At 35.0% G+C, this 19,779-nt stretch overlaps 1 long non-coding RNA gene across 1 annotated transcript in view; it reads right to left on the reverse strand.

Moving 5' to 3' along the window:
* Window positions 1-315: 315 nt before the first annotated feature.
* Window positions 316-19,779, reverse strand: part of LOC141410741 (uncharacterized) — a 64,339-nt gene continuing 44,875 nt past the window's right edge. Inside the window, exon 3 of the long non-coding RNA XR_012435529.1 lies at window positions 316-394. This is a non-coding gene — a long non-coding RNA (uncharacterized lncRNA). The remainder of the gene's footprint in view (window positions 395-19,779) is intronic.

Here is a 19,779-nt window from a genome sequence, read left to right on the forward strand (position 1 = left end):
ACTCCACCAGCCCTTTTTGAATTGGTCACTTTTGAGAATGGGTCTTACGTTATGCCCAGGCCTGCCTGGGTGATGATCCTCCTATTGTGCTCCCCAGCATAGCTGGATTGTCAGACATATACCAGGTTGGTTGAGATGGGGTCTCAAGAAATATTTGCCCACACATACATTTTTGGCTTCAAACCACACACAATAGGAATTTTTCTGCTTTCATATCTAGTGTCTTAATCAGTTCATGCTACAATATAAAAAATGCCATAGATGGGGTTGCTTAAACAATAGAAATCTATTACTTACAGTTCTGGAGGTTATGAGGTTCAAGATTAAGTGCTGGCACATCCAGTGTTTATAAGACCCATTTCTTAGCTTACAAATGATATCTTCTCATGGTGTCCTTATGTGGTGGAGGAGAGACGTGCATGTGAGAGAGAGAGAGAGAGAAACAGAGAGAGTAAGTGAGAAAGAGAGAGCTGTTTTGTCTTTTCATAAGGGCCTTAATTCCATTGACAAGGAAATGAAGTTTTAGAAGCTTTATCTCTTCATTTTCTTTAAAGATACAACATACTATCAAATCTACTTATTCCTTACCCTCTCTCCTTAATTAGTCTGTAAGCTTCTTATAGGAAAAGACAATGACTTGCTCATCTCTGAATTTCTAGCACCTAACACAGTGCCTGCCAGTAATAGATAGTTAATAAAAATTTGAATGAATGATTATCAGCAAGGTTGAATACAGTATATAGAATATTTTTTAATTGTGAATAAATAATATTTAAAATTTTGAATAAATGAACATTATTGATACCTATCACTTTCTTTTTTATATCTGTTTTGGAAAACTTTACTCAGGAGGTCAAAGGGCAGAAAACAAGTTACAACTGTATCTTTCTCTACTGAGTTCTTTATAGGTGCTTTCTATTATATTTCCCCCTTTATGAATAATTAATTAATTCAATACATTGAATGACAGTAAGAAAATTTTATTATGTGCTAGAGTCCAACTGTAATTTACTGACAAGTTTTTTTTTTAAATAGCAGTATTTAAATTGTATTTTCTTCATGGTGAAACAAAGTAGGTAAATACATATACTCCCAAATTGCAGGTATTACAGATGGCTATTTATTAGTGAGAATCCTAAGGAGAAATAACTGATTTCATATTACAAATACCAAGCTAAAGACAAGCCACTATGTGAGTAGAAAAGTAGCTGAAGTATGAAATGAGGATTTTTTTTTTTGACAGTACTGTGGTTTGAACTCAGAGCCTTGTGATTGTAAGGCAAATGCTCTAGTACTAGAGTCATGTCCCCAGGTCCTAAATGAGGATTTAAAGAGAAGTAATTTGTTTTGAACAAAACAATTCCTTCAACTTATTTTTTGTGGGTAAGCAAATGGAGTTAGGAGATAAGCAATGACCAGGCATTCAGCTAAGAATCTGAAGTAATCATGGATAAATTTAGTACCTTCTGTAATTGGGAACTTCTCATAGTTTGTTATATTGCCACCTCCATATATAATTAGAGACAGAAAATATTTTAAAGTCTAAAGGAAAGTTACTGATTACTAGCAATGTATAATCTACGAAAAGTAAACCAGGAAAAGCAAAAAGCCAGTCAGGGCAAGAAAATTGTGGAACACAAGAGAGTTGGAAACTAACTTTAAGTGAAAAGTGGAATATTGAATATGTTACATGCTGCAGTTTGGATTTGGCTCATGTATTAACGGCTTGGTCCCCACCTTAGTGTTGTTGGGAAGTAAAACTTTAGCACAATAAAGCCTAGTTGGGAGGGTCTTCAGGGGCCTACCCCTGAAAGAGACTGTGGGACCTTCACCCTTCTCCTTTCTCTCTTTTTCATACTGGCCATGAGGTGAGTGGCTTTGCCTAACACAACTCCCTGCCATGATGTGCTGCCTTGCCATAGGCCAAAAAGAAATGGGACCAATTTATAAGAAGACCTGGTATCTTGACAAAATAAAGGGTTCAGGACTGGAGATGTGCCTCAGTGGTAGAGTGCCTGCCTCACAAGCTTGAAGCCCAGCATTTTAAACCTCAGTATCACTAGACAAAAATAAAGAATAAATAGGGATATGTTTTTCTTATTCTCTCTCATCCCCATGGAGAGCTAGGAGACTTGGCATTCTTATTTGTCTACATGTTAAACAGCAGATGAATCCAAGGAAGGTTCTTACAGAAAACAGCATCAGAGAAATTTAAAAAGAAAGAAAAGAGAGACTTGAGTTGAATAATAAGTACGAGTTGAAATTATAATCAAAACACCTCAAATCCAGATATCAGTACAGATGGTGTCTATTGGTTTTTTAAGGAAGAACAATTCCTTTGTTATTTAGGTTATTTTGGAAAATAAAAAGAGCTAAGTTGATCACCTTTTGAGGCTAGTGAAATCATGATTTCTAAATCAAATCAGAGAAATGCCAAGAAAAGTACAAACTCATTTCACTCATGATGATAGAAGTGAAAATCTTAAATAAAATGTCATTGTCAGTTGTGTAAGCTAAAGAACATCATGCTCAAGCACTTCAGAAATGCAAAGATGATTTCACATCTGAAAATCTAGCAGTGTAATGAACCACATTAAGATATTAATGGAGAAAAATAACTTATTTACCTAAACGGACACAGAAAATGCACTTTATATAATATAACATTTATTTGAAATAATTTTTTCAGTAATTTAGGAACAGAAGGGAACTTCCTTACTATGGTGAAAGTAGGCACCAAAACTCTACAGCAAATATGTGCAGTGGGGATGCCTTTGGCATTAAGGATAAGACAAAGCTGCCTGTTCTCATTGTTACAGTTTGACATAACGTGACAGGTCCTGGCAAATATTAATATATGTAAATATTGGCAGTGATAAAAATCTTATTTGCAAATAATAAGGCTATGTAGAAAAAGCACCAGAATCAACAAGTAGTAACTAATAACAGCATTCAGCTGATTTACCAGATATAAGGTCAAACTAAAAAAAGTCAGTAAATAACTGCATCTCCATGGGAATGAACAAAAATCAAAACACTCTCACCTAAACCTTACACCTTATACAAAAATTAACTTATAATGTATCATGGAGTTAAAATGTAGACAAAATATCTAGGGGAAAATCTTTAGTATTTAGAACAAGCCTAAAATAGTCAGATTTTCATCACGTTAACAAACTACCTAAGACAATCCACTCATAATAGATTCATTCGGGCTCACCGGTTTTGGATGTCTCAGTACATGATAGGTTGTCAAATTTGCTTTTGGACCTGTGGCAAGGCAGCACTCATGACAGGAACACATGGTGGAGCAAAACTGCAAATCTCATGTCCAGGAAGCAAAAGAGGAAAACAAAGGAGCTACGGTGAGGGGGGAGGTTTCCACAATTCCTTTGAAGGGTGTGTCTCTAATGACCTAAGGACTTCCTAAGGGGGCCCCACCTCATAGAGTCTCTACTAACTGCTAGTAGAGTAGCATCACCCTAGTGACCAAGCCGTTAACACATGGACTTTTGAGAGAATTTCAAGATGCAATCTATAGTCTAGGCAAAGAGATTTTAGACTTGATACTGCAAGCATCATAATAGAAGGAAAAATTGACAAATTGCACATATAATCATTAAAAGTTTTTGCTCTGTGAATAACCTTATTAAAAAGAAAAATGCACAAGTTACAGACTGGGAGGAAACAATTCCAAGTCAGATATCTGACAAATGATTTACACCTAGAATGTATTAAGTTCTTAAAACCCAACATTAAGAAATCAATTAGAAAACAGACAAAAGATATAGACAAATCATTTCACCAAAGGGGATATACAGATATCAAATAAACAAGAAGAAAATATGTTTAAAATCATTAGTCATTGGAAAAATGAAAACAAACTTTATTGAGATACTGGTATACAATTAGCAGAATGGCTAAAATGAAAAATAGTAATAGCAGCAAACACTGGCAAAGATACAGAGAAACTGCATCAACTCACATTAGTGAAGAGAATGCAAAATGCTACAGACAATCATTTTCAAAAGTAAGCATGGATTTATCATACAACCCAGCAATTGCACTCTTGGTAAAATTATTCCAGAGACTTATTTTCATGCAGGAACTTGTACACAATTTTTTGTAGCAGCTTTATTTATAAGAACTCAAAACTAGAAACTACTCATACATCCTTCAAAGAGTAAATTCTTAAACTATTTTGTTTTCAGACCATAGAATACTACTCATCAATGTAAAAGAATATACTATTAATACATATACCAATTTGCATGGCTGTAAAGGACATTATGGTGAGTGAAAAATTGCTTTTTAAAAGATCACATTCTAGATAATGAATTTAATATAACCCTGACAAAATTGGAGAGATGTAAACCACATAGTGACAGGGTAGGGGTTAAGTATGGTAAAAAGAGTCAAACATATGAAATAAAATACCTGGTGCCACATATATAGAGGGATCTCAAGGGAATGATTCTGATTTTGGTGGGCAATGCAAGGTTGTCTTGTGATTGTACAATTGGATGTGTTGATTGTGGAGGTGGTTATGTAAGGCTATGCATGTGATATAATTCAATAGAGCTACTCTGACCTCCTTCCCAACACAAGTGCACACATAACTGGAGAAATATGAATAAGTTCTGGGGATTGTACCAATGTCAGTTTATTAGTATTGACATTATAGTACAGCTGTGTAAGACGGTAACCTTGAAAGAGGCTAGGGAAAGGCTGTGTTGGACTGGCTGCAACCTCTTGTCAAAGTAGAATTATTTCAAAATAAAAAGGAAAGCACACACATGCAAAGCAAGTAGAATTTCTCTATACTACCATCAACTAAATAAAATACAATAAAGCTAAGATACCATTCATAAGCAATAAGGATTTTAAAATATTTAGGAATTTATTTAGCTACAAATACATAAATCTCTAGGTAAAATGTTAACAAACTAATAAAGGACATAAAATATGATCTGACCAAATACAATGATGCAATATTTTTAAAGGGATAGATCAATAGCATAAGGATTCATTCTTTCCAATCAAAATTCTAGCAGGTTTTGATTCTGACAAGCTATTGGGACTAAAATCTTTCAAAGCTAGCATAATAAAATCAGTTCAGAATCAAAGTATTTAATACCAGTGATACAGATAAAAATCTCACAAAATACATGTAATCTCAACCAGCAAAAACCCTTGCTCCTTCCTATTATGGCTTATACTCTCTCTACAACAAAATTAGAAATAAGGGCAAAATAGTTTCTGCTGGGTATTGAGGGGTGGGGGGGAGAGGGAGGGGGCGGAGTGGGTGGTAAGGGAGGGGGTGGGGGCAGGGGGGAGAAATGACTCAAGCCTTGTATGCACATATGAATAATAAAAAAAGAAAAAAAGAAAAAAGATACCTTATGTACAGAGAACCAAAGATAAAACTGACTTCAGGGTATTGGTTTGAGGGCATTTTTTTTTTTTTGGCAGCACTGGTGTTTGAACTCAGGATTCATACTTGCTTAGGCAGGCACTCTACTACTTGAGCCACTTCACGAGCCAGGTATTGGCTTAAAAATAAACAGACTGACCTACAGATCAAAATAGTTCTCAAATATCCGTGTGTGTGCGTGTGTGTGTGTGTGTGTGTGTGTCTGTGTGTGTGAGTATGATAATTGATATGTAAAAACACAGCATCACAAATAAACAGGAGAAATGACAAATACATCAAATTAAATGGTACAAGAAAAATGTGTTAATTATATAAAATAAAATACCCAAAGCCACATATAAAGATGGACTATTAGAGACCTTTATGTGAAGGTCAAGTTATAGTTAAGGATTTGTTACTTTATTTTTTTTTTTTTTTTTTTTTTTTTGGATAAGTTAAAAAGAAACTGAAAGATGATTGATTTAAGCCCTAAAGTGTTGATAATCAGTTGAAATACAAATGGTTTAAACACCCCGATTAAAGGCAGAGTTTGTCAGACTGGGAAAAAGAAGTAAGACCTAGCCCTATGTTCTCTGGAACTCACTTTAAACAGACAGACACAAAAGGACTTAAAGTAAAAGGATGAAAAAGATAAACCTTGCTAAAAGTAATACAAAGAAAAGATTTCAGAACAAAACTACTACCAAGGAGAAACAAGGCCTTCTCTTATGGATAAAGATGTCAGTTAATCAATAAGTTGTAACGATTCTAAGTATTTATGCCTCTGATAATACAGCTTCAACATACATGAAGGCAAAAATTGGCAGAAATGTAAGGAGGACTAGGAAAAATAATAATGGTTGCCAAATCTCAACACTCTTCACATGATAGAACAAATGGAAAAGCAGTAAGTTAATAAAAAACTTACCCTATCCACCAACTTCTTCTAAATAATGGTTATAGATATTCAAAGTAATAGCATAGAAACACATTCTTTTCAGGTGAATATGGAACATTTGTCAAGATAGATTGTACACTGGTCATACACTAAGTGTTAATAAACATAAAAATATTCAAGTAATACAACCACAATAAAATTAAATTAATAACAAGTCACAGAAAGATATCTAGAAGATCCTCAAGTATTTTGGAAATGAGTGAGACAATATTAACAATTAAAGCACAGTATATAAAAATTGTAGACTCTATCTAGCACAGTATTTAGAGGAAATTAAATGCCATAAATACCTATATTGGAGAAAAAGAAGATCTCAAAGCAAAATATCTCAATTTCCAAGTGAGAAAAAACTGTAAGAAGAGTGAACGAAATCCAGTGTAATCATGAGAAAAAACAAAGGTCACAGGAGTAATAGATGAAATAGAAAACAGAAAAGCACGAAGTGTCATGAGAATGCTTCTGAGAGTAATGAATGATATGCTTGCTATCTTTATTGTCATGATAATATACACATATACATATTTAAAATTTATTAATTTGAGTGCTTCAAATACAGTTTATTGTATATCAATTTTATCTCAGCAAAGTTGTTAAAAAGCAAAGTTGGATAGTGCTAAATGCTACCAGTGAGATGGGGTTACACAAATCCTTGTGTACCAATGGTGGCATTCTATTCTTTTGGTCCTCTTTTTAAAATTTTAGTTATAGAAGTTTATTAAATTCTTTTGGAATACTGCAATACTCCAAAGTTATCCATACTTGATTGTATACCAAAATATTACTCTTAAATTTTTAAATGTTGGTAATAGTGGGTAATGAAGGATAGATAATGAGTCTCAGATTCTCATTATAATGCATATAGCTACTTAAAATGTTCATCTATGAATTCTGAATTAGTGAAAATTGTTTCTCTTTTTACATTAACTTTCATATCATCCAACTTTTCAGTTATAGTAATAAGTATAAAAACTTTTGGAAGATGAACTATTTTACAGTCACTGATTTTCAGTCATTAACTAGGGTTTAAATTCACTGCCCCAGATATTCCTCTTTATCCTGATAATGTCAGGAGAAACATTTTAAAATAACATCTATTGTTTGTTATCTATGAATGATACTCTATAACTAGATTTTAAAACTTTTAAATGATAGTTTTAAAAACTTTTAATGATGGTTTTAACTTTTCTTATAAATTTTACTGAAGTATAAAAATGCACACAGAGGCTGGGTGCCGGTGGCTCACACCTATAATCCTGGCACTCAGGAGGTAGAGATCAGGAGGATTGCTGTTCAAAGCCAGCTTGGGGAAATAGTTTGAGAGACCCTATCTTGAAAAACCCATCACAAAAAAGGGCTGGTGGAATGGTTCAAGGTTTAGGTCCTGAGTTCAAGCCCCAGTACTGCCAAAAAAAATGCATACAGAAAAATACTCCAAATTTAAGTTTGCAAATCCCTGAATTTTTAGAAAAAGAAGATGTCTGTGTAACCAGCCCTCAGGTTCAAGATCATAATCAGCATCCTGAAGTTTCATCATACCCTTCTAGAGATGACCCCCTTATAGGAAATCATTACTCAAACTTACAATATTGTAGATTAGCTCTGTCCCAACTTGAACTTTTTACCAATAGAATCATTACACTATGTGTATTTTTGAGTTTGGCTTTTCCAACTCAAAATTATCTTGTTGAAATTGTGGGATTATAGTTGTAGTTTGTACTGTCACTTTTGTATGGCTTTCTAATGTACAAAGCCTCAATTTACTTGTACATTCTACTGCAGAGGGACAGTTTGGCTGTGTTTTTTTTGTCAATTAAAAATGGTATCAAAATGCCTTGCATGTGAAAATGCAATTTGTGATGCTCTATGTGATAACAACAAGTGGGAGGAATTGTGACTTGGTAGTTCTTGGCAGTATCCCTGGTGACAAAATTCCTCCTTCTTCCTCTCCAGATTTATATCCCAATTTAAGCATTGCAAACTCTAAGTACACATGTGTGTATATATACTTATAGATACATCTATATACTACATATATAGTATATATATGTCTATAAATAGGCAAAGATCTATATAGATAGAAATATATATACAGACATATGTATATATAGACTGAAATGACCAAATAATGGGAATTAGTTCCATCTGTAAATTAAGGAGAGGTCAGACTGCCTTATGGGCACCATTATATTTGATCATCAGGATCTCCAAAAAAACCTTCTCAAAGTAAATAGGTGGCCCCAGGTTAGCTGCTTAGAATGGTTAAGCAGAAACCCCTCCTGAGTTGGCTGGGCACTGTAGGAGGACAGAGACATGTCCTTGGAATACAAATGTGTGGCATATATAATTTTGCTCAATGAGGGAATTTATTTTTAGTATAGATTATAAATCTCCAAACCCCTGCTAAGGACCATTTAAGATCTTTCCATAGTGACAGGGATTACATAAGAGAATTTAGCTGGGAAAGAGAGTGCAGATGCAGGAACCGTTGGGGAGGATTCTAAAAGTAGCAGTAGAATGGGAGGCAGGAAGTGTACATTTTTCAGAATGTGTTGGATGAAAGGAGGTCATGTCTATTTTGTCTACTGCTCTATATACTCTGCCTACAACAGGGCTAGCCATGGGCTGAGTGGAAGAAATCTTCTGTGGAAGTTGATTGATAGATATTGGCTACCTAATATCTCAATACAGGCATACGTGAATTCTAAAATGAAAATAATCAGGACCCTGGAACAGAAATAACTTCCCTAAGGCAGACACAGGGCCCACAGTGTGTGGCTGAGTATTCGTTCCCCGATCATGCTGATCAAGTACACTAGGAATCCAGAGTAAAGGGCAACTGGACCTTCACACTTTTCTCCTTTGTGCTTTACTAGAGTTTGTTGAGCTGGATCAGCACTTCCAAGAGCAGCACAGCTGAGTCTTGGATCACAAAGTGGCCTGGCCTTCATACTGTGGCACATGGTAAAGGTTCCATAGCTTTCAAAGCCTGCATTGGCCCAGGAAGGCTCTGTGCTCATAAAACAAGTGATACCTTCATCTACACCATTCAGTATTTTCTGAAAACTTGAAACAACTTCAGAGGAAGAATGCTGTTCTAGAATCTCAGATTCTCTCAGAAGTGCTGCAAAAGTAATGGAAGAAAAAGAAGAGAATTTTAAAATTAGATACCCATAAATTGGCACTGCATGAAAAATATAATAACTAAAAGGTTGGATAGTTGTGTGTTGGGGAGGGTTGTGGGGAAAATGATGGATATAGGAGCCAGGAGTTCATGTATCTGTCCAGGAGTGAGGTGGATCATGTGGGAGCCAGGCTTCAAAAGATGCACAAAATAACAACAGAGGATTAACAAGGTAACTGAAAAAAGCATTTGTTTGTGTGTGATTCTGCAAAGATATTTCTCATAACAGGCTGCAGGCACAGGAGACAGAATGTCAGAATCATCTGCAGTAGCAATCCTGCACTTGTTCTTTTGTTTGTTTGTTTGTTTTTGTTTTTAACCTGAGAAATTGCTACTTCACACGGACTGGCAAGAATTTAATGAAATAGCAAAATGTAACCTCAGATTCAAATCTGGCCTGGACTGTGAATAAAATATATGAGATCTCACTTGTACATAAAACACTTTGTATGGAGGAGGCTGAGAACTGGTATGTCATTTCAGGTTGAGTTTCAAGGACAACTATACCTTTGAAAAAATCACAATGATCAGTGTTGCTTTCTGATTGGTAAGACATAATTCAGAGGCCACAGAAATGATGGGTACAGTAGTGTGCCAATATATATGGAACTATTTTTGCATTTACATATATGTGTACACAGTATTTGCACTATATTCACCCTTCTATACCCTTTTCCCACTGCCTCCCCACTCCCACTGGTACCAATCCCCCAGACAGGACCTGTTCTCCGATTTTGTAAAATGAAAAAAAGTGACATTTTTTGTTTGCTTAAGATAGCTATACAGGGAGTTTCCTTGTGATATTTCCATGTGTATATGTATTATAATCCTTATTGGTTTATCCCCTCTATTTTTCTCCTTTCTACCTTAGTCCCTGTCTTACAGTGATTTCAACAGGTTTAAAAATCTTGTATAGAAAGTACAGTAACCATATTCACCTTTTTAACTTCCTTCTTTTACCCTCCCTTTCTCATATGCGACCTAACCTTAATGTGATCTGTTTTCCGTATATTGCTGTATTTGTATTAGGTCTGTATTCCACATATGAGAGAAAACATGCAGCCTTTGACTTTCTGAACCTGGCTAACTTCATTTAAGGTGATGTTCTCCACTTCAAGGACTTTTAAAAAATAAACCCTCAGATATTAAATTGGGACAAGGTGGGTTTTTAAAAAATTAAGGAATGAAGGTATAATTTGTGAATTTCTCAAGTCCATCTTTTTCCATCCATTATTTCACCCTTTCTTTTTTGTTTCCACTTTGGCCTTTTCTCCTCTTATTTCACCCTTCTCCCAGAGGTAGGTTAGAGAAGGAAAAGAAGATAAAATTTGTGTTATTTTATTACTCATGCACATCAAATGGCATTTGGGGATGAGATCAGGGTTAGAAAAAGGCATCTTGTTTACTATTTAAGTGATTTTACATTTTATAAGTGACAGTGCATTTGGATTATTTATGGATTGCAAAATTTATAATTTCTTTGTTCTCATGGAATTATGTAATAACAAAGTGACTGCTGTGAGAACCAGGGAAGACTGAGTTTGTATGCTGCAATGGGACCTGACTTGGATAGCTTATCCGAGTTTACAATTATCATTCTTATTATTGTTATGTCTGCTCAGCATATGTGCTATTCTTTTAAAGAATTAATGGCCTTTATTTCTTCCAGAAGAAACTTTAAAACTTCCTGAAGCTTTAAGTTGATAGAAAATTTGAAAAGAAGATAGAGTTCCCATATTCTTTCTTCCTCTATCCACAGGTTCCCTATTATTTACATTTTGCACTAGTGTGGTACATTTGTTATAGCCATAATAAGCAAATATTGGGAACATTTTGTTACTAAAGTCCAGAGTTTAACTCAGGGTTCACCCTTATGTTGTATTATTCCATGGGTTTTGCATATGTGTAATGTCATAAATCCACTGCTGATCTCTTTATTGTCCCTGTTTCCTCTTCTCTAGAATGTCATGTAACTGGAGTCATATAGGATACAGTTTTTTCAGACAGGCTTCTTTCACTTGGCATTCTCCACTTTGGTTGCTTTATGTCTTTTTGTAACTTGATAGCTCTCCTGTTTTGTTTTGGTTTTTTTTCTGCTGAATAATGTTAATAATATACCATTCCATTGTGCAGATGTAACAGTTTATTCATTCATTTATTAAAGGACATCTTGATTGCTTCTTGCTATTCTTTAAGATGCCAGCACCTGGACTCTTTATCTACCAGTGGTTGTCTAAATAATGTCTCCCCAAAGATATCCAGGTTCTAATCTCTGGAACTTCTGAATGTTACATTATACATCAAAATTACCCCTTTCAGATGAGAATGAATTAAGGATACAAGACAGAAGATGATCCTAAATGCAACCTAGGTATCTTTAGAAGAAAGAAGTAGACAGTAATTTGACCACAGAGAGATGAGTGTTGTGACTGTAAGCCAAGGAAGGCCAACCAGTAAAGAATGGTCTTCCTTCACCACAAGCTGAGATGGGCAGGGGACAGATTCTCCCTGAAGCTTCCAGAGGAAAGTGTGGCCTTCCCTGTGCCTTGATTTTAGCCCACTGAAACTGATGTCGAACCTCTGGCCTCTGGAACTCTGAGAGAAATACATTTCTGTTGCTTTTTTTCTGAAATAGGGTCTTGAATTTACAACCTTTGTATCTTAGCCTCCTAAGTGCAGTGATTTCAGATGTGTACCACCTTGCCCAGCTTCTATTGTTTTAAGTACCCAGCATGTGGTAATTTGTTACAGCAGCAGTAGGTAACTAATACACTGTCCCAGCCTGGTTGGAATCCATTTAGAGAATGTTGCTCAAGGAACTCATCTGGAATAGTTTGGTGTCCCTTCTTGTCAGAGACAAGGCTCCCTTTGTGAGCCATTCTGTCTTGACCTTGCCCTGGAACATTTTGCGGTTGTTTGTCCCAACTTCTCCATCTCCAGCACAAGATGGCGCTGTCCCTGCTTCTCTTCCGGGAGTTTACCTTGCCGCCGGCGCGAACGGGCACCCTATAGCAGAACCAGCCAACCAGCCTGCACCTCCTCATACCCCTCACTCCCTCAGCACATAAATACCCCTGTGTGAACAATAAAATTTTGCAGCTTGATCAGAACTCCTGTCTTGCTGTCTCCTTCGTGTCTCTTGTCCCTTCATTCTTCCCCTTCTAGGTTCGCTACCCACGCTGATGTGTCCTGCAGGACGGGACACCTTCTCACCTCTGGCTCTGAACATGAATTGTAAGCAGAAAAAGCTGTCTAAGGATTCCTGGAGTTCACTTATTCCAGCAGGAAAGACAGCTAGTTCTTTCCTGGAACTGTGATTGAGCTGCCTACTTCTAGCCTCAATCCTATGTGTATATGCACAACCTTCTATGAAATTCACTTAGTGTTTAATGTAGTCAGAGCTATTTTCTGTTGTTCATGCCCAAAGAATTCTATAGTTACAGGGAAATATTGTCCTTTATTTCCTTGTTTGTATGCATTATCATCTAATGTCACTCTTGGTAACTTTCAAAATTCAATATGATAATTTAGTTGTTGTTACTGAAGCAGGAGATGAGCCCTAGAACCATCTTTTAAGATATGAATATATATAGACTTCTAGAATAAAGGATCTTTGCAAGATAACTTTGGTATGCTTGGTCAAGTGGGATTTATCCTGTGGATGCCAGGATATTTCAACATCTGCTAATCAGTTAACATGATACACCACATCGACAGAATGAAGGATAAAAATTGTGCAATCATTTAAACAGATGCAAAAAAGATCTTACAAAATTAAACATCCTTTCTATGATTAAAACCCCTTTCTTTTTGTTTTCTTTTTTATCAGTACTGGGGTTTGAACTCAGGGCCTCATGCTGATAAGCAGGTGCTCTACCACTTGAGTCATGCCCCCAGTCCTTTCTGCTTTGGTTATTATTGAGATATGGCCTTTCTTTATGCTTGGGGCAGACTGGACTGTGATCCTCTTAGTCATACCTTTCAAGTATCTAAAATGACAGATCCCCATCACCACACTCAGCTTCTATTGTTTGAGATGGGGTCTCACAAACTTTTTGCCCAGGCTGGCCTCAAACCTTGATTTTCTCAATTTCTGCCTCCCAAGTACCTAAGATTATAGGCTTGGCTAAAAACAACTTCTCAACAAATTTTTGAGATAGAGTCTGGCATTGAGTTACAGAAGTAATGTAGCTCAACACAGTAAAGGCCATGAATGAGAAACCCATTGAGTAATATCGTACTCAATGGTGAAAAGTAGAAAGACTTCTTTGTCTGTAAAACAAGGGACAAGATAATGACGCTGTTCTATTTTGTATAGTCCCAAAGTCCTAGCCAGAGGAATTAGTTAAGAAAAAAGGGGGAGGGGGAGAGAAGCATTCAAATTGGAAAAGAAAAATGAGAATTACTGTTGTTTCATGTTATATCTAACACTTGCTATTTTGCTAATGTGGTAAATGTAATTTGTACTTTCTTGATTACTAATGAAGTTTACTTTGTGCTCATGTTTATGGGAAATTTGTGTTTTGTCCCCATGAAATGCTTAATTCTTTTATCCATTATCATTAGGTTTCCTTATTTTTTTTGTTTTTTAAGTTTTTTGAGACAGTATCTCATTGTGTATTCCAAGCCGACTTTGAAGTCATGATGTTCCTGCCACCACCTCCTGAGTGCTGTGGGAATACCATTCCTGGAGGGTTCTTGAATACTTCTTCGTAGATAACATTTGCTTCAAAATTTGTCTGCACATAGCTTGTTTCTAACATTCTTTTAATGTTGTCTTTTGATAAACAAAAATCTTGATTTTAATGTAGTCACATTTATTATTTCTTTTTGGTTGGCAATTTGTGTGTCTTAAGAAATTTATTTCTATTAATGTAAAAAATATTTGCCTGTGTTTTTTTTCAAAGCTTTAAAATTTGCTTTTATAAGTAATCCCATCCTGAATTGAGTTTTGTGCTTTATATATAAGAAATTCACCTTTATCTTTTTCCAGTGGCTGGATAAAGTTTCTGGTTGTGCCAGCATCTTTTATTGACTAGTCCTTTCTCTTCCAATAATCTGCAGCCAGCTCTCTTGCAGTTTTCATGCATGTGTGGATCTGTTCTTGGATTTTCTATTCTAGCCAATTGATCTCCTCATCCGACTTCATCACAAATTTACAGTCTTAATATAATTTTTAATTAAAAAATTTCTGTTAGCATATATTAATCATACAAAGGAGTTTCATTGTGATACTTGTATATAATGTACTTTGATCATATTTGCCCCCCATTACTGTTTCTTATCCCCCTCTTCATTTACAATTTTAATGAGTTTCATTATTTTATTTTCATAGAGCTAGACCTGATATTTTGTATCATAAGTTTGTATTATAAGTTTATATAAACTTTATAATGAATTTTCTATGTTTTATGTAAAGTTCTTGTGCAATTTTGATTAAAATTTCATTTCATTTATATATCAATTTGGGGAGGATTAACATTTTTGCAATCAATGAACATGATATCTTTACTTAATACCCCTTTGTTAATGATTTTCAGTAAAGATTTATTTTTTTATGAATGTTTAAATACATTTTGCTATATATTCTTTCATTAGTATTACAAAGTATTTATTGTGTATTACATGGACTCTTTCTTATTGTTGGCATACAGAAATGTAGTTGATTTCTGAAACTGATCTCCACACTAGAATTTTAAATTTAATCCAGTAACTTAGCTATACATTTTAAGATCTCAAGTGGTTGAATTGTTCCCAACCCTCAATCTGTGGCACTTCCATTCTATGCTTGCTTTGTTATCAGTTTACTGCTCTTTAATTTCCCAGCTGTATTCTCAGTCCTCACTTTCCTTCAGTTGACAGCCACTTAGTGCCAACATCGATTTTCTCTGTGGACAATCATACCTTTGCAAATGATAACAGCTTATCTTTTTTTCCAATTTGACACCTTTCTTTCTTTCTTTCTTTCTTTCTTTCTTTCTTTCTTTCTTTCTTTCTTTCTTTCTTTCTTTCTTTCTTTCTTTTTTTTTTTTGTTATATCTTACTGGTTGGGACCTCTACAGGAATATCAGCTAGAAAGAGATGATGGAGTACCTCTTGGGCTTGTTCCTGAATTTTAGGCAATATTGATAATGTTCATCACCAAGCGTGAGTTTTTTTCATAGATTTAGGTTAGCTATGTTTATCAAGTTGGTGAAATTCTCTTTTCCTAGGTGTTAAAAGTTTTATCACAAATATCATGTTGAATTTTATTAATGCTTGATTGTGTTTACAGAGATGATTTTATGGCTTATTGCCTAAATTTTGCTAATGTGATGAACACCACCAATATGCCAATACTTTCTATTGTTAAGTTTTTATTGCAATGTTAGGGTAATCTTAATTTGATCATATTTTATAGTCTGTTGAATGGATTTTATTTTCTATGTTTTGTTTAGGATTTTTACGTACATGCTTATGAGTTTGATGATATTCCATTTGTCCTATTATCCTTCCTTTGTTTTAGGTATGAGGTTTGTACAAGTCTGATATTAATCAAGAATTTGTAACAGATTAGAATGATTTATTTACTGACTGCTTATAAAATCCTCTGGGCTTGTTATTTTCCTTTTGTTCAAGACTTTACTGACTCAGTTTCTTTAATGGCTCCATGTATATTCATACATTTTACTTTTTGGTAAATTATATTTTTCTAAGAATTATAAGTTTCATCTAAGTTTTCAGGTTTATTGATGACATGTCACACGTTTTTTTATTAAGAAGCAAAATATTGAGTTGAACAGATGGTGTTTATACTAAATAGAGTATGAATTTCTCTAAAAGCACCATTTCTTTTGTTTTCCCTTCTTTTTAATCCTTATACATTTTTTTTATTGCTGTGCTGGGGATACATTGTGGCATTTACAAAAGTTCTTACAATATAACAAATAAATCACACTTGAATTCACCGCCTCCACCATTTTCCTTTATCCTCCCCTCCCCCCATTCCTGGAATAGTTTCAACACGTCTCATTTTCCCATTTGCATACGTGTATACATAGTATTTGCACCACATTCAAGCTCCTATGAGCTTTCCCCTTCACCTCCCCCTTCCCACTGGTATCAGCCCCCCAGGCAGGAACTGTTCTGCCCTCCTGTTCTAAGAGCAGCCTTTCAAGTGATATTATCTTACTAAACTAAAATGAAATACCATACATCTATATGTCTCCATATGTTTAAAAATTCTTTTTTTTCCTATTTGGAGCTTGTAAAATTATTTCTTAAGAAAAGGGAACACGGGTTCATAGCCTTTACCAGAACTGAGAGCTTTTATTTATTTCTTTTCTCTTAGGCTATAATGTACAAAGTCTCATAAGATGATGTATCACTAAAAGTGCAATTTAGTTCTTTTTAAATTACTTCTTCACTTTTTAGCTTTTAGCAGATACTGTGTTATACCAAAAGACATATTTAATCATGATAATGCTTCATATTTCTTTTCTAATACATTATTTCACTTGACTCTCTAACAGCTTTATTTTACTCTTCCACTTAAAATTTGCAAAGTTTAGTTGTAAATATAAAGTCATTTTGAGAAAGGGCTCTAGTGAACCTCTAAGAATAGTGTGCTGTAACTTTATGAATTCATTTTAATAGACTCAAACTCTTAAGTGTCTACCTGACCTTTAATTCCTTAGGTTCTGAAATGACTTGTGGTGTGACCTTGTGGTGCTGGACCTCTCAACAGTCCAAGAAGGAAGGCCGGGATGTGTGCTTGCTCAGATATTATCCACGTGATACTGAGAAAGTAACTTATGTTCCTTGATTTCTTCTTCTGTAAACAACCTTACTGATTTTTAAGGATCTTTCTGGATAGTTTTGTAAAATTACTGTGGTTTCTAACTTTGTGTTCCTATGCAAATGTTTGGAATCTCCACCTTAGCCCTATGCCCACAATGATGTTATTTAACTACACTCTACTTATTTATTCACCACTTATTTTCCTTATGTAGATTTTAATTTTTAGAACAGTTTTAGATTCACAGCAAAACTGAGGAGAAAACACAAGTCCTATATACTCCACTCCCTCCCCACACACACCAGAGTGGTAAAACTTTCACAATTAGTGAGGAGTCTACATTAAAGATTATTGTCACCCAAAGTCCACAGTTTACATTGAATTCATTCTTGGTGTTGTACATTTTATGGGTTTTCACAAATGTATCTAATGTATTATATAGAATATAATTATTTTATATATAATTATTCTATATGAATTATTATATATATAATCATTACCTCCCAAATCCCCTAGAATCCTTCTATTCATTTTCTTCCCTTAATATATTTATTTTTTTAAATGTTATTATGTATTAGACATTGTGGCACGTCCTGGTATTATAGAGATAGATAAATTATACACTTTGATTCCATTATGGTCTAATGTGGAAGACTCAAAAATAAGTCAAGGAAATGAGTGCTATGCATCAATATGCACAGAGTCTTGTAGGAGGTCAGACAGGTATATATCCAGTCATATTACAGGAGAAAAAGTGATGATACCAGGTATCATTGAAGACCTGTTAGAAATTAGCTAGGAAAAGAAGACAGATAAAGACATGTCATGCAAAGAGAACAGAATATGCAAAGATTAGGAGGCTTAAGATCACATAATGACTTTGATGAGAGTCAAGTGTCCACATGACGGAAGAAGATGAAGCTACAGACCTGGTTAGGGTCACATCATGAAAACCCTATAAATCATGCTCAGGAGTTCTCATGTTGAATGACTTTAGCATTCCTCAAAGAATTTTATGTACTGGAGTAGCAATAATAGGATTTCATTAAAAAAAAATCCTTCTGGCCTCAGTAGAAAACCAAGAAAGTTGTTTTGAAGTGTATTATGGATTAAACTTGATCAACTCTCATTTTAACTCCCTTCTGTTGCATCTTTGTGTACTGTAAAGACTGAAAAACCAACACCCGCATTTCCCAGATTTCCCTGCAACTAGGGCATGACACATGAATTAGGATCCATCCCATGTATAGCTACACTCACATAAAATTAATATGCAAATGGGTTATATAGGCAAGAAGCCAGCCATGGGGCTCTGTTTTGCTGAGACTGGAACCATGGTCATAAAGATAGCCCTAGAACTAACACTGATTAAGTCACAAGGACATAGGGGTAGATAGAGAGGAGACAGAAATTCATTAAGAAGTCCAACTCTGTTATGGCTAATGAAGTCATTATAGAGTCTTTCTCAGCTCTCTAACAGTTCTGTGAGCTATTTATATCACTTAGCAATCCCTTTCTGCTTCAATCAAGTAGAGAAGTTTCTGTTATCTATAGCTATGAACTCCGACCAAACTGATGAAAATATAACTTAAAGGAGTGGCATCAAAATTTGGTAGGTGGATGTTATGATTTGAAAAGGAAATCTCCTCCACAGGCTCATGTGATGAAGTCTTGGTCCCTAGCTAGTGGAGCTATTTTGGGAGGTGATGAAAACTTCAGTTAGTGGAGACTAGCTGGAGGAAGTAGCTCACTGGGGCACGCCTTTAGGGTTATTCTTCTTCTCCTTGGCTCTGTCCTGTCATTCTCTCTGCTTCCTGTCTGCCCTGAGGTGAGTGCTTTGCTCTGTCACACGCTCCCTGCCATGATGTTCAGCATTGCTTCAGGGCCACAGCAGAGCAACCAGCTAACCATGAACCTAAATCTCTGAAACCATGAGTCAAAGTAAATCTTTCTTCTCTTTAAGTTGTTTTTTCAGGTATTTGTCATAATGACAAAAAAGAACCAATACAGAAAATAATAATACAAATTACATTATGGGATTATTATTTATTATCTACATGGGATTATTTTTATAAGGAGCAATGCTTGTATTCATCCTTTTAATGCTAAATCAAATTGTCAAAAAGAAAGACCACTAGTAAGTCTTTTCCTTGGGTTAGAGATATGGACTGTATATAGAAGAGTGAGTTTTCTCTAGATTCTATTTTTTATACAAAATTACTTTGTCTTTCAGGCACTACAAAAGTCTTCTAAACATACATGTAGTGCAAATGTTTCAACAAACCCGAATAAAAAATAATAAAAGGGCTATTAGTACTTTGCTAGCATATGAAAAGACTCACAAAGATGGTTAGCAGTATATAAGCTTTAGTGCTATGTAACTTACACAAATAAACAAAAATATGATGCAAAGTCTTGTAAAAAATTATCTCCTATAAAAGTACAGCAGT

The sequence above is a fragment of the Castor canadensis genome, chromosome 9, assembly GCF_047511655.1.
Source record: "Castor canadensis chromosome 9, mCasCan1.hap1v2, whole genome shotgun sequence".
Lineage (NCBI taxonomy): Eukaryota > Metazoa > Chordata > Mammalia > Rodentia > Castoridae > Castor > Castor canadensis.